General features: G+C 42.5%; 1 long non-coding RNA gene across 1 annotated transcript; it reads right to left on the bottom strand.

Moving 5' to 3' along the window:
- Nucleotides 1–489: 489 nt before the first annotated feature.
- Nucleotides 490–15,571, bottom strand: LOC123465061. The gene is made up of 2 exons (XR_006640126.1): nt 15,509–15,571; nt 490–733 (listed from the first exon to the last, which is right to left on the bottom strand). It is a non-coding gene; the product is annotated as an uncharacterized LOC123465061 (long non-coding RNA).
- Between the last annotated feature and the right edge of the window lie 997 nt (nt 15,572–16,568).

Raw genomic sequence — 16,568 nt, forward strand, 5'->3', positions numbered from 1 at the left:
CCAACGTAAAGCTTCCTGAGGCCCCCTGTGAAGAGGGCAGAGAGAAGGTGGGATTGCAGACACCCTGTAAAAAGGCAAAGTTCATCCTAGGCAGGGGACAAACAGATACTGAGGGCAGATATTCATCCACAGGGCTTGGCCGAGATGGGCGCAGGTCAGGGCTGTGGAGGCTGAGAGGCTGTCTGGGGTCTAGGCGAGGACGGCTCCACTATTAGCCTTCGCTTCCCCTCTCATTTTCCCCTTCCTCTCCTGTTTGATCTGCTAGTACCTCTGTGAGTAGTCTGCTTCTCCTCCTATCCTGGCTTTTTCACCCTTGTAGAGGCACTCAAAGGAGTTACTCAGCAGGTGAAGGGAAGGCAGAGGCTACGAGAGAGAGTGAGGCGGCAGGTAGGCGGGTGGTCCTGCAGTGGAGCCAGAGGTCAGATGCTCAGGGCTCAGCGTCTCTCCTAGGAGGGATCACAACTTTGCCGGAGATATAAAGACACAGACTAATTTTGAAAATCTTTTTTTTTTTTTTATGTCCTCCAAAGCTCTTTGATTTTGTTGAAAACAAAAAGGAGCAAACTCCCAGGGAAGAAAAATAATGTCACTTCCCTAGTTTTTGGTTTTGCTGTGGACTTGCCTTCTTTCTTGAAGTGAAGATGAGACGGCAGGGCGGGGATGCAGACGTGGGAGTCGAGGCAGTAGCCGAGCAGCATCAAGATAGAACATGCCATGTAGGAAGCAGTAATCTCTGACGAGAGTAAAACGGGACAAAAAACAAATCAAGGTAATTCTGATCAATACTACTGACTGAGGCAACTTAACACATTGATTTTGAATCCCATATAAAGGGCTTCTACCCGTCGTCTCACTGTGAGTTAACTCTCTCAATGACTTTATCACCCCTGAAATGGAGAGAGGCACGGGAAAGGGCCAACAAGTCAACATGTGCCTCAAGAGAGAGAAAAATCAGAAAAGAAATGTGGCTGGTACAGGAAGGTGAAATCGTGCAACACCTCTCATCTTTGTTCACATATGACGAGCATGTGGCTTCCCAGGTGGCACTAATTGTAAAAAACTCACCTGCCAATGCAAGAGATGTAAGAGATGTGGGTTTGGTCCCTGGGTTGGGAAGATCCCCTGGAGAAGGGCATGCAACCCACTGCAGTAGTCTTGCCTCAAGAGTCCCATGGACAGGAGCCTGACGGGCTATAGTCCATAGGGTCGCACAGAGACGGATACAATCGAAACAACTTAGCATGCATACATGATAAGCACATGAGCCCATCACCAACCCTATTTATCTATCAATGTATTTATTTTTACATTGAAGTATAGTTGGTTTACAGTGTTGTGTTAGTTTCAGGTGTACAACAAAGTGATTCCATTGCACACAGATATAGTCTATGGGGTTGCACAGAGTCAGACACGACTGAAGCGACTTAGCATAGCTATTTTTATTCAGATTATTTTCCCTTACAGGTTATTACAAAATATTGAGTATATTTCCTTGTGCAATACAGTAGGTCCTTGTTATCTATTTTATATATCAGATCAGATGAGATCAGATCAGTTCCTCAGTCATGTCCAATTCTTTGAGACCCCATGAATCGCAGCACACCAGGCCTCCCTGTCCATCACCAACTCCCGGAGTTCACTCAGACTCACGTCCATCAAGTCAGTGATGCCATCCAGCCATCTCATCCTCTGTCATCCCCTTCTCCTCCTGCCCCCAATCCCTCCCAGCATCAGAGTCTTTTCCAATGAGTCAACTCTTCGCATGAGGTGGCCAAAGTACTGCAGTTTCAGCTTTAGCATCATTCCTTCCAAAGAAATCCCAGGGCTGATCTCCTTCAGAATGGACTGGTTGGATCTCCTTGCAGTCCAAGAGACTCTCAAGAGTCTTCTCCAACACCACAGTTCAAAAGCATCAATTCTTCGGCACTCAGCCTTCTTCACAGTCCAACTCTCACATCCATACATGACCACAGGAAAAACCATAGCCTTGACTAGACGAATCTTTGTTGGCAAAGTAATGTCTCTGCTTTTGAATATGCTATCTAGGTTGGTCATAACTTTCCTTCCAAGGAATAAGTGTCTTTTAATTTCATGGCTGCAGTCACCATCTGTAGTGATTTTGGAGCCCAGAAAAATAAAGTCTGACACTGTTTCCACTGTTTCCCCATCTATTTCCCATGAAGTGGTGGGACCAGATGCCATGATCTTTGTTTTCTGAATGTTGGGCTTTAAGCCAACTTTTTCACTCTCCACTTTCACTTTCATCAAGAGGCTTTTGAGTTCCTCTTCACTTTCTACCATAAGGGTGGTGTCATCTGCATATCTGAGGTTATTGATATTTCTCCCGGCAATCTTGATTCCAGCTTGTGTTTCTTCCAGTCCAGCGTTTCTCATGATGTACTCTGCATACAAGTTAAATAAACAGGGTGACAATATACAGCCTTCATGAACTCCTTTTCCTATTTGGAACCAGTCTGTTGTTCCATGTCCAGTTCTAACTGTTGCTTCCTGACCTGCATACAAATTTCTCAAGAGGCAGATCAGGTGGTCTGGTATTCCCATCTCTTGAAGAATTTTCCACAGTTTATTGTGATCCACACAGTCAAAGGCTTTGGCATAGTCAATAAAGCAGAAATAGATGCTTTTCTGGAACTCTCTTGCTTTTTTGATGATCCAGCAGATGTTGGCAATTTGATCTCTGGTTCTGCTGCCTTTTCTAAAACCAGCTTGAACATCAGGAAGTTCACGGTTCACATATTGCTGAAGCCTGGCTTGGAGAATTTTGAGCATTACTTTACTAGCCTGTGAGATGAGTGCAATTGTGCGGTAGTTTGAGCATTCTTTGGCATTGCCTTTCTTTGGGATTGGAATGAAAACTGACCTTTTCCAGCCCTGTGGCCACTGCTGAGGTTTCCAAATTTGCTGGCATGTTGAGTGCAGCACTTTCACAGCATCATCTTTCAGGATTTGGAATAGCTCAACTGGAATTCCATCACCTCCACTAGCTTTGTTCATAGTGATGCTTTCTAAGGCCCACTTGACTTCACATTCCAGGATGTCTGGCTCTAGGTCAGTGATCACACCATCGTGATTATGTGGGTCATGAAGATCTTTTTTGTACAGTTCTTCTGTGTATTCTTGCCACCTCTTCTTAATATCTTCTGCTTCTGTTAGGTCCATACCATTTCTGTCCTTTATGGAGCCCATCTTTGCATGAAATGTTCCTTTGATATCTCTGATTTTCTTGAAGAGATCCCTAGTCTTTACCATTCTGTTGTTTTCCTCTATTTCTTTGCATTGATCACTGAAGAAGGCTTTCTTATCTCTCCTTGCTATTCTTTGGAACTCTGCATTCAGATGTTTATATCTTTCCTTTTCTACTTTGCTTTTCGCTTCTCTTCTTTTCACAGCTATTTGTAAGGCCTCCCCAGACAGCCATTTTGCTTTTTTGCATTTCTTTTCTATGGGGATGGTCTTGATCCCTGTCTCCTGTACAATGTCACAAACCTCATTCCATAGTTCATCAGGCACTCTATTTATCAGACTTAGGCCTTTAAATCTATTTCTCACTTCTACTGTATAATCATAAGGGATTTGATTTAGGTCATAGCTGAATGGTCTAGTGGTTTTCCCTACTTTCTTCAATTTAAGTCTGAATTTGGCAATAAGGAGTTCATGGTCTGAGCCACAGTCAGCTCCTGGTCTTGTTTTTGCTGACTGTATAGAGCTTCTCCATCTTTGGCTGCAAAGAATATAATCAATCTGATTTCGGTGTTGACCATCTGGTGATGTCCATGTATAGAGTCTTCTCTTGTGTTGTTGGAAGAGGGTGTTTGTTATGACCAGTGCATTTTCTTGGCAAAACTCTATTAGTCTTTGCCCTGCTTCATTCCGTATTCCAAGGCCAAATTTGCCTGTTACTCCAGGTGTTTCTTGACTTCCTACTTTTGCATTCCAGTCCCGTATAATGAAAAGGACATCTTTTTTGGGTAATAGTGTGTATATGTTAATACCAACCTCCTAATTTATCCCTCCCCCACGTTCCCCTTTGGTACCGTAAGTTTATTTTCTTTGTCTGTGAGTCTGTCTCTGTTTTGTAAATAAGTGCATTTGTATCATTTTTTTTTATTTCATGTGTAAGCAATAGCCTATATTTGTCTCTGTCTGGATTACTTCATTTAGCATGATTATCCCTAGGTCTGTCCAATCACTTTCGTATTTGAGGAAGAGGTCTGTGAGTCACTGGAGGGCGTGGGCTTGCTGAGGAACTGCTGCTCCATGCCCGCTGCTCTCTCCCTGACGGTGACTTCCCACAGACTCTGCCGCCTCTGGATCTCGGCTCCCGTGGTGATCCCTCAGTTGCTCCCCTGCTCCCGCTGTGTTCCAGCCCAGTGTGGACTCACCAGTGACTGCCACCTCGAGGGGCACTTCTTCATGAGCACCACCCTACAGGCTATCTCCTCGAAACGCTCTCAGAACCAGCAACTTCCCTCTGAAATCCCCTGAAGAACAGCACACCACACACCAGGCCTCCCTTTTTCAGCGCCGCCCACACCCTTGAGAGGCCCTTGCTGTGGCCATGTCCTCTGCCGCCACGTGACGGGGGCTTTGTGGTTGGGGTGACCCTCAGCGTCAGCTGGCTGCGGACAGGGGAGGGAAGAACTGGAGAGTTAAGGCCCAGTCAGAGTGGATGACATTTTTCTTGAATCACATCTTCCGGGAGCAACAGTGTCATTTTTCCTGTCCCAGTTCTGTGTTGAATAACAAAAGCCACAACTTATTGAGCAACTGCTCTGTGCCCAGTACTTTACCTATGCTATTTCTTTCTTTCTAACAGTTTTTGACTGTGCCGTGCAGCATGCAGGATCTTAGTTCCCTGACCAGGGATGGAACCCACACACCCGCGGTGGAGGGGCAGAATCTGAACCACTAGACCGGCAGGGAAGTCCCCACGTACGCCGTTTCTAGTCCTGTTAACAGCGTGGCAGAGGAGCTACGTGGGGCCAGAGTTGCTGCCGCTGTGGGGGTGCTGTCAGCAAGCAGCCTCTGCCTGTGGGCTCCCCTGGGGTCTCCCTCAGCTGCAGCGCTGCCTGCTGGGGGTGGCGGTGGGCTTGCTGCCTGCATCTAGCTACTGAGGGTGGGAGGATCTAGGGCTGGCCACTTCAGCCCAACTTGGGCCATAATTCACATTTGTCCAGTCCTGCTCCCAGTTTTCTTCCACAGGAGCTGATGCCCTAATCAGCACCTTGCTCCCCAAACTTCATCTCAGAACTTGCTTCAAAGCCTCAATTTCCTATCCTTCTAAAAATACAGCAATTCCTATACTTGTTAAGACCACTATTAAGATGAAATGGGATGACCCATGTGCTTTGTTCAGTGCTAGAACATGCTGCATGCATGCTGGCTGGTCCATCATCCCAAGCCACCCAGCTAGGAAGAGTCAGACCCAGGATTCCAACTCGTCTGCCTAACCCTGGAGCAGAGCACAGAGCTGGTGTGGAACTCTCTCGTGAGACTTTCTTTTGATGGTTTGTTTCATGGTTGTTCGCCAGTTGTCATACTTCAGCCTTCTAAACATTTATGGCCTGGGAACAGGAATTATTCTGTGTCCACCCCCAACTCTCAAGGCCTAGCTGGGACCTTACATATGAGGGGATGCTCGAGTGTAGTTTAATGATTGAATGACTATGTGACTGACAAAACTCCAATTATTTTAAACTTCCTGTGGGACCTGAGAAAACAAATTCAAATTACCCAAAATGGCCAGATTTTACCCAGTTTCTGGGTTTCTCCAGCTTTTCTATGCCTGTTAATGGGAATCTCAAGGCAAATAAACCTAAATAACAACCTGAATGGGTCTAGGCAGTAGCCACATGGGACCAAGCTGCAGGGCTTGAGTGAGAGGCTAGAGCGGGAACACCGGTGGACCCCCAGACTGCAGTGGACACAGCCCAGATCCCTCCAGGTGCTGGGTGTGCAGAAGGCCCTGGGCTGGCCCTGCCACCGCCCCCAGGTATGGGCTTCTTGCTCTAGGGTGAGGGGGACGCTGGAAGCTCCCCTCCCCCAGCACTTCCCACCTAGCAAAAAAATATTTTGATGTGTTCTCTCACTCACTTTTATGAGCCAATTACATAGATATAAGACTGGGTGGATTTGTCCAAATTCTGAAAAAGTTGGATTGTAGTAGTATCCATAGAACAGACTCTGGCAGAATAATCCAAGAAAGTCTTTCTTAGGAGAAAGTCACACCAGAATATCATGAGACAAGTCGACTTTGGGGAGCCAGTCTCTTTCCGATCTTCCCAGGATCCTTCCTGCCAGTTAGAGATGGGAACTTACAATTAGGTGGCTCTAGTCCAGATTCTGAGAAACTGCATTTTTCCTTCGGTCTACCTTTACTCGCTTCTACTTACAAGGGAGATTTTAAACAGGTGGAGGTTTAACGTCTCAGCCACTTTCAGCACAATTAAGTCTCGAAAAAGGAGCCAAGAGAGACCAGTGCTTAACCTAAAGGTTTTAGTGCTGAAATTTTAGACACTCTGATATCTTCTCACCCCTGCAATTGTCTACACTGTGTCTTACAATCAGGCACTGCTCACTGCTTCTTTGCCAGGCTGTCTATCAGACTGTGCCAGTGTGAGCTGCTGCATTTTCAGGTAAAGGTATTATTATGATCTAGGTTCTTCTGGGTCAAAGAACATCACATGATTTGATGATACAGTTAAAGGAAGCAGTGTAGAAGAAATTAAGGCATATACTACTAACAAATGAAAAAGATGTTATGATTTAACTGTAGCTGTTTACAGTATTGGGTTTATTTCTGGTGTACAGCCTTAGATTTTTTTTTCCATTATAGGTTATTACAAGAACTTGAATATAGTTCCCTAAGCTATATAGTAAATCCTTGTTCTTTATCTGTTTTATATATGGTAATGCGTGTCTGTTAATCGAATACTCCTAATTTATCCCTCTCTTTCCCCTTAAAAATTTTTATTTTCAGATGAGATGGAAGTAATGTGGCAGAAAGCAGTTTGGATTGGTAAGAACTCTCTGGATTAGAATACCTCCTTAGGGAGGTCATGAGGGTAAGATACAGATGCTGTATTGGTTTGGATCCAATGCCTTTCTTTTTTATTAAAAACAAAAACAAAAAACTGTCCCCCCAGATTATAAAATCCACGTGTGCTCAGTTGTGTCCAACTCTTTTCCGACCCTATGGACTGTAGCCCACCAGGCTCCTCTATCCATGGGATTCTCTAGGCAAGAATACTGGAGTGGGTTGCCATTTCCTCCTCCAGGGGATCTTCCTGACTCAGGGATCAAACCTGCATCTCCAGTGTCATTTTGCAGGTGGACTCTTTACTCTGAGCCATTGGGGAAGCTTATTGCAGAAATTTTGTAAAACAGATAATTATAGAGATGAATTAAAAGTCATCCAAAGACTTCTCTAGTAGTCTAGTGGCTAGTAGCTAAGATTGCATGCCCCCAATGTGGGGAACTGGGTTTCGATCCCTCGTCAAGAAGCTACATCCTGCATGCTGCAACTAAGATCCCATGTACCACAGCTAAGACTTGGCACAGCCAAATAAATAAGCAAAAAATTTTGTTAAAGTCATCCAAAAAAATTCTATTTCCCAGAGTCAGCCACTCTTGACACTTTGGAATGTTCCCTAATGATCTTTAGAACTTGTATACACATATGCTGATTTTTTTCCAGAAAGACTAAGATGTCCATAAAGTTTGTAAATGATAGTGAATATCATATGTACTATCTTGTGATTTCCAGACCTGTTTTAACACTGTAACACAGATTTATCCCTCTAGACATGGGTAATATAGTGATGATACCTTAGTTTGTATGGTGGTTGTATTTGGCATGTTTACTGAAATCTCTACTAATTATAATAGTTCATGTAAAGTTTTTCTTGGATCTTCCATATCAAAAAAGCATATTATTTATGAATGATGACAATGTGGTTTCTTCCTTTTTAATCCATTTTTCTCTGATTTCCTTTTTCTTATTTCACTCTGTTGGATTAGATCTCCTATAGAACAATGCTTAGTAGAAGCTGGGATGAAGGATAAGGTGTCATACAAAGAGTCTAATGCTTTAAAAGTATAAAATTAAAGTGTCACTCATAATGAAAGCTATTCATGGGCTACAAATGGAAGATACTTTCCTTAACTTGAAAAATACTATCTACCAAAAGTCTACTAAGAATATTCTACTTCTGAAACAGTCCCAAGTCTAAGAGGATAAATACATGCCATATTGTTGGAGGAGGCCTACCTAGAAATAAAAAAGTAATGGACATTGATATTATTAATATATTAAAATGGACACTTTATAAATCAAAGCCTTTCTGGAAAATAAGTAACGTATATTTATATAATTTCTAAAGACCATTAGCAAACATTCTAAAATATCAAGAATAGTTGACTCAAGATAGAGGAATTTGTATTTATATCAGACGAGCAAATTTAAAGGCAAAACATTTTGCAGAGATAAAGATGAAATGTTAAATAACTATGGAAAAAAATTTATTAGGAACATAAAGTGAAGTCGAAAGTGAAAGTGAAGTCGCTCAGTCGTGTCCGACTCTTTGCGACCCCATGGACTGTAGCCCACCAGACTCCTCCATCCATGGGATTCTCCAGGCAAGAATACTGGAGTGGGTTGCCATTTCCTTCTAATCTCTATCTTTTAATGACTTAATTCAAACTACCGCACAGTTGCACTTATCTCACATGCTAGCAAAGTAATTCTCAAAATTCTCCAATCTAGTCTTCAACAGCATGTGAACCAAGAACCTCCAGATGTTCAAGCTTAGAAAAGGCAGAGGGACCAGAAATCAAATTGCTAACACCCATTGGATCATAGAAAAAGCGAGAGAATTCCAGAAAAACATCTACTCTGCTTTATTGAATATGCCAAAGCCTTTGACTATGTGGATTACAACAAACTGGAAAATTCGGAAAGAGATGGAAATACAAGACCACCTTACCTGCCTCCTGAGAAATCTGTATGCAGATCAAGAAGCACCAGTTAGCACCAGACATAGAACAACAGACTGGTTCCAAATTTGGAAGGAGTACATCAAGGCTGTATATTGTTACCCTGCTTATTTAACTTATATGCATAGTGTGAAATGCTGGGCTGGGTGAAGCACAAGCTGGAATCAAGACTGCTGGGAGAAATATCAATAACCTCAGATATGCAGATGACACCACCCTTATGGCAGAAAGTGAAGAAGAACTAAAGAGCCTCTTGATGAAAGTGAAAGAGGAGAGAGAAAAAGTTGACTTAAAACTCAAAAAACAAAGATCATGGCATTTGGTCCTATCACTTCATGGCAAGTAGCTGGGGAAACAATGGAAACAGTGACAGACTATTTTCTTGGGCTCCAAAATCACTGAAGATGGTGACTACAGCCATGAAATTAAAAGACACTTGCTCCTTGAAAGAAAAGCTATGACCAGCCTAGACAGTATGTTAAAAAGCAGAGACATTACTTTGCCAACAAAGGTCCATCTATTCAAAGCTATGGTTTTTCCAGTGGTCATGTATGGATGTGAGAGTTGGACCATAAAGAAAGCTGAACACTGAAGAATTGATCCTTTTGAACTGTGGTATTGAGAAAGACTCTTGAGAGTCCCTTGAACTGAAAGGATATCAAACCAGTCCATCCTAAAGGAAATCAGTCCTGAATATTCATTGAAAGGACTGATGCTGAAGCTGAAGCTCCAAGACTTTGGCCACCTGATGCAAAGAAATGACTTGTTAGAAAGGACCCTGATGCTGGGCAAGATTGAAGGTGGGAGGAGAAGGGGACAACAGAGGATGAGATGGTTGGATGGCATCACCGACTCAATGGACATGAGTTTGAGCAAGTGCCAGGAGTTGGTGATGGACAGGGAAGCCTGGCGTGCTGCAGTCCATGGTGTCACAGAGTCAGACACGACTGAGTGACTGAACGGAACTGATACTTATTTTGAATATTTCTATATTTTTAAGTAAGTATCTATTTTTATTCTGCCAGTAGTCACCCTTAAACTTTATTCTGCACACCTGATTTAAGAAAGCTAATATTAAATCAACATGTCTATTCTCCTTGGAACAAAAATAAGGAACTTAGTGTGCTTTAACTTTGATGATTGTCTTCCATATCATTATTGAATATTTGGGCTTGGTTTTTAGGAGTCTGATGCTCTGCCTACCATGCTAAGGAGGCAGGCTAGGTTTTGTTTTTAAACTCTATAAAATTAGTCATTTTTGCTATGCATAATGCTGAGGTTTCTGCAGATGATGCTTATTTAGATTTACTCTCGCATTTACCAGTTTATTTTGGTCAACACTGTAGTGTTTAACGTGCTCCCCCCTTATTTTCTCACTTCAGTTTATTTCTAAATAGTTCTCTCAACAAGGGTCTGTGAGGGATAAACTCTCTTCAACTTCGTTTGCATTGTCTTGCCTTCACTCTGAGCAGTAGTTTCTCTGGATACGATCCTTTGTTGACAATTGTATTTCCTGAATACTTTGAGGATGTCATTCTGTTGTATTTGGTGTCTACTTTTGCTGATGAGACATCGTCTCTTTGTTGATCCTTTTTAGATATTGTTTTTCAATCCTTTAAATTCTTAACATTTCTGTGTTATTTTCCTTCTCTTTATTTTTTGTGTTGTGTTCTAAGTAAGTTCTTTATATTTGTTTTCCAGTTTACTAATTTTTTATTTGGCTGATTGTAATCTCTTTTTTTTTAATTCAATTCTTACTTTCAGTGACTATATTTTCAATATTACAGTATCTAATTCTTTTAGTATGAGCTCTTCTTTATTTTATCTGATAATTTAAAACATTTACCATATTATTTCTCTAAAACTGTTCTTTTTTTTTCAATTTGGGGTATGAGTTTTTTTCTATTATTGTATCTGCTTTTATTCCTTAGATTGTCTACATATCTTTACAGGTTTTTGTTTTTGTGGCAATCTGTGACAACGTCCTTCTAAACTGCATTTTGCTTGTGATTTTTTCCAAGTTTCACCAATCTGAGACCAATTTTTCATTAGTTTTTCAGCCTGGGATTACTACCCTAGAGTAAAATATGTTTAGACATTACATTTCTGTGTGTAGGAGGCTCAGGAGGATTTTGGAGGCTCCCCTCTTACCATCAGGGGAAGAGACACGTTTCATTGATGCTTTTCTGGGTCAGTGGGTTCTATCCCTGCCATTCATGGAGGAAGGTTCTGGTTTCATGAGGAGATTTCAGCTTTAACCACTCACCGTACCCAGTCTCAGTGCTCTACCTTCTGTCTCAGCATGGCGTAGGAGCTCCAGCTCATAGCCATCAAATTATGTATCTGGATCTGATGGTCTCCTGAACTTCTATGGTATGATTTAAAGCAATCACTCCTCTGGCTTTCAATATTTGATTTTTTGCTTGTTTTTTATTGTCACCTGGAAGTTCCCTTTGTCCTTTCTTCTTCTCCTTCCTTTCTCCTTTACTCACTTTCCTTTGCTTAGCTATATATTTAAATTTGTTTTAAAAATTTAATGTAACATCTCTATTTTTTGTAGTGGAAAGGGGTTGTATTAGTCAAATTTACTGTTTGGTCAGAAACTAGACACCCATACTCAATTTTGCTTTCTATTTTTTAAGTTAACATTAAAAGCATTTTTTTTTCATTTTATCACAAACTCTTTGTAAACATAATTTTAATTTCAGTAATTTAAGTTGATGACTAACATAATTTATTCAATTATTCCCCGAACACTTGCATTTCTTCAGATTTTAAATTTGGCTATTAATAATGCTGCAGTTGACATTGAGCAAAATATGTTTTCTATATTTGGGGCTAGTTAAATTATTACCCCTTTTCTTCCATAAAGAAGTTCAGATCAGATCAGATCAGATCAGTCACTCAGTCATGTCCGACTCTTTGCGACCCCATGAATCGCAGCACGCCAGTCCTCCCTGTCCATCACCAACTCCCGGAGTTCACTCAGACTCATGTCCATAGAGTCAGTGATGCCATCCAGCCATCTCATCCTCTGTCATCCCCTTCTCCTCTTGCCCCCAATCCCTCCCAGCATCAGAGTCTTTTCCAATGAGTCAACTCTTCAAATGAGGTGGCCAAAGTACTGGACTTTCAGCTTTAGCATCATTCCTTCCAAAGAAATCCCAGGGCTGATCTCCTTCAGAATGGACTGGTTGGATTTCCTTGCAGTCCAAGGGACTCTCAAGGGTCTTCTCCAACACCACAGTTCAAAAGCATCAATTCTTTGGCACTCAGCCTTCTTCACAGTCCAACTCTCACATCCATACATGACTACAGGAAAAACCATAGACTTGACTAGACGAACCTTTGTTGGCAAAGTAATGTCTCTGCTTTTCAGTATGCTATCTAGGTTGGTCATAACTTTCCTTCCAAGGAGTAAGCGTCTTTTAATTTCATGGCTGCAGTCAGCATCTGCAGTGATTTTGGAGCCCAGAAAAATAAAGTCTGACACTGTTTCTGCTGTTTCCCCGTCTATTTCCCATGAAGTGATGGGACCAGATGCCATGATCTTCGTTTTCTGAATGTTGAGCTTTGAGCCAACTTTTTCACTCTCCACTTTCACTTTCATCAAGAGGCTTTTCAGTTCCTCTTCACTTTCTGCCATAAGGGTGGCATCATCTGCATATCTGAGGTTATTGATATTGCAAATTTACATACAATACAAAGGATTAATTGAGCTAGGAGGAAGAAAAACTATTGACAGGAAAACAACAAACAAGCTTAGGGTTGGCACAGAACAATTGATTCTACCTTTTCCTTGAATTAAGCCATAAACCTAAGGTGACTAAAGACATAAGGGGAGAATCATGGTTAAATATGTGTTTCTCATTGTCTGTAAACTAAAGTCAAATGAGTTGTTCTGGAGAGGCATAAGTTTTCCCTAACATTATTATGGGGAGCAGGAAGATACCCATAGCATAATGCTGGCATGCAATTCAGTAAATGGTTCTAAGAGGGAGCAAAATAACATCTTTCACATATGCAACTTCCTGAAGTCTGTTTTCATCCATGGATAATCTTTCATGTAGACTGTCTACCATAGGGGTCTTACTCTGGAGACTGAAACTTCTGAAATTGTCTGACAAATAGGCGTGTTGCATTATGGTGCATAGCGATTTGAAGCTGTTGCTATTGGTCTTCTCTTTTAGAGAACTCTGGTTTTCTACAGGTAACCCCTCCACCCTCAGCCCCAAGAAGGGCTCCTGATGGCATTGATTGCCCTGGAAACTGGTAGTGGCCCCACGTGGGGAGGGTGTAAGACTTGAGTTGGCTCAAATATAACATATGAGTGTGACCCTGTGGACTGTAGCCCACCAGTCTCCTCTGTCCATAGGATTCTCCAGACAAGAATACTGGAGTGGGTTGCCATTTCCTCCTCCCAGGGATCTTCCTAACCCATAACAAGGAGGAGCCTATTTATTCCCTATCTCTTCCAGATCTGAGCAGGAAACATAAAGCTCTGGTTGCCATGGGAAGCCATCTGCTCCCACAAGCCAGTGTTAGGCTGAGTCTGATGCTAAGATGACAGAAAGAAATAACAGAGAGAGGCGGGTTATTGATGACATCATTCACTGGTGACTGCACATGCCTCGGACTTGCTCTCTTCTAGATTTCTGCTATTTTCAGACATTTCCTTCTAGCTTAAGGCAGTTTGAGTCACGGTTTTGATACATCAGAAAGTATCTTAACTGATATAGAGATCCATAAATGTCACCAAGGCATCCATGACCAAAATAATGTTAAAATCATTGAGCTACAGAAATGGTTAACAGTCATAAGAACCATTGAGTATAATATGATTTTCAAGCACTCTGCACTACGCTTAGCACTCTGCTGCTGCTGCTACTGCAAAGTCGCTTCAGTCGTGTCCGACTCCATGCGACCCCATAGACGGCAACCCACCAGGCTCCCCAGTCCCTGGGATTCTCCAGGCAAGAACACTATGTGCATTCATTTACTTTATCTTCACCAGAACTCAGTGAGATTGGTATCATCATTATAATCACTCCCATTTTACGGAAACAGAAACTGAACCATTAAGGGTAAGGGCCTTGGCTGAGGTCCCTCAGTTGCTGAATCCATGCAGCCTAATCTACACAGACCTAGGGCAGGATCACTCTGCTGCACTGTTTCTGAGCAACGTGCATACTGTTGTTGTTTTTCAGCTGCTAAGTCATGTCTGACTGTTTTGAGACCCTGTGGACTGTATCCTGCCAGGTTCCTCTGTCTATGGCAATTTCCCAGGCAAGACTACTGGAGTGGGTTGTCATTTCCTTCCCCAGGGTATCTTTCCAATCCAGGGGTCAAACCCACATCTCTTGCATTGGCAGGCGGATTCTTCACCACTGAGCCACCAGAGAAGCCCAAAGGTCATGTACCTCCTACATAAAGAACATGCTCCCAACCTTGGGTTTCTGTAAAGATTGAACAACACAGAGCAGGATATTAATCCTTGGAGGACAGCTATTCTGCATTGCCAGGTTTTGGCAGACTACAACTTCGATGGTCAGTGGGGCATGGAGAGGACATCACGGTTAAGAGGACGGACTGGTATGCAAGGAACCCGAGTTGAACCCTGGCTTTGCTGCTCACTAGCTCCATGATCTAATCTGTGGGAGCCTCATTTTCCTCAACTAGAAAGTGGAGGAGCTCACATGTAGCTTGCTAGGTTTTATAAGGACTTTGTAAAGTGGTGTACAGAGGGTAATGTCTTATTGAAAGACCACAGTTTAGAATGGATGGCTTCTGGTCTCTGTATGAGAGTGTGGCGGGGAGGTTCAGTGCACAATTTTGAGAGTAGATTGAAAAGCAGGGGGTGTATTTATGTGAGGTGCTTCTAGGCAAATTCATAGACACACAAAGTAGAATAGAGATGACTAGGAGTTAGGAGGACGGGATGATTTTTGATTATGGAACAGTGCCTGCTAAGTCACTTCAGTCACATCCGACTCTGCAACCTTATGGACCATAGACCCCCCAAGCTTCTCTGTCCATGGGATTCTCCAGGAAAGAATACTGGAGTGGGGTGCCATGGCCCTTTACAGGGCATCTTTCTGACCCAGGGATCGAACCTGCATCTCTTACGTCTCCTGCATTGGCAGGCAGGTTCTTTACCACTAGCACCACCTGGGAAGCCCTAAGGGACAATAGGAATGATAATAATGGTGCTTTTGAATGTCACAAGCAGAAGATCTGTTAGGAAAATTTAAAACCCATAAAAATAGTGAGATTATATTTTTAGAGCACATTTAATACATATTATCTACTTGATCATAATTGTTAGCTGCATAATAAAAAAAAGTCAAAGGAATGATGAAAGAGAAAGGATATCAAAGGGTTATTTTCTCATTGCTTTGCCTTTTGGAGAAAGTATTCCTGGACCCCTGCAGTGGGATTGTCCTGCAGTGGAAGGGATTGTGACCTGCACGTATTATTAGGAGACAGAACTCACAGTGTCCCCTGGATGAATAGAGTGGAAGCTTTCCCCAGAAGACCTGCTCACTCTCTGAGTCTTCATTGCACATGTGGTAAAGTTTCAGGCTTAAAACTAAAAAGCATCCTAATAGTAATAAAAAAAAAAAGTCACATGACCCTCTGTGACTAAAGAAGAGGAAAAAAAGCTCTAAACTTTTAAAAGAAAGTGCATCTTTATAATAACAATAAAATCCTCCCAATCAAGCCTTTAAGAGGCAGACTGCATCCCTATCTTTGCCTGGGGCCCATAACTATCCTTGGCTAATCTTCCTTTGACAGATAAAGAGCAGCTATATCCATTCTTATAGCTCAATTTTAAACTTTATTCAGAGAAGTGTGGAGAGGGAGCCCTGGATGGGAATAAAAAATGAGTATTTGAGACCAACAGGGGAAGAGGGAGATGGGATCACTGATTTGTAGAATAGATGCTTCCAAAAAAAAAAAAAAAAAGGCACATCCACAGCCGTCTGATTTGTTCAGAGCTGGTTTGGACACACCCCTGAGACTGCAGGGTCATGTCCGGGTCAGTCAGGTACAGAAATCCACATCCACTCCCATCCAGCTTTTCTTGAGCTGTGCCATGTGTGTGCTAAGTCACTTCAGTCATGTCCGACTCTTTGCGACACTATGGACTGTAGCCCTCCAAGCTCCTCTGTCCACGAGATTCTCCAGGCAAGAATATTGAGTGGGTTGCCATTTCCTTTTCCAGAGGATCTTCCTGACCCAGGGATCAAACCCCCATCTCCTGCATTGGCAGGAAGGTTCTTTACCACTAGCGCCACCTGGGAAGCCCGAGAGGTACCATAGCTGAGGGTTATTCTGAGTGGTAGAATTGATGATCATTTGGCCCCTTATTACTGAGGAGAAAACAAGAAGAGTTTTTTCACATGCTGTGGTAAGCAACATAGACTAGAGAATAGAAAAGAGTGTCTGTAAGCACTGTGAGTCCTCGACAGTGGTCCCCAAGGGAGGCACCTTCTATGCAAGGTAACTTTAAAAAGAAGAAAGCTATCTGGAGGCTCAAGAGGACTTCAGTT

Source organism: Bubalus bubalis, chromosome 17 (assembly GCF_019923935.1).
Source record: "Bubalus bubalis isolate 160015118507 breed Murrah chromosome 17, NDDB_SH_1, whole genome shotgun sequence".
Classification (NCBI taxonomy): Eukaryota; Metazoa; Chordata; class Mammalia; order Artiodactyla; family Bovidae; genus Bubalus; species Bubalus bubalis.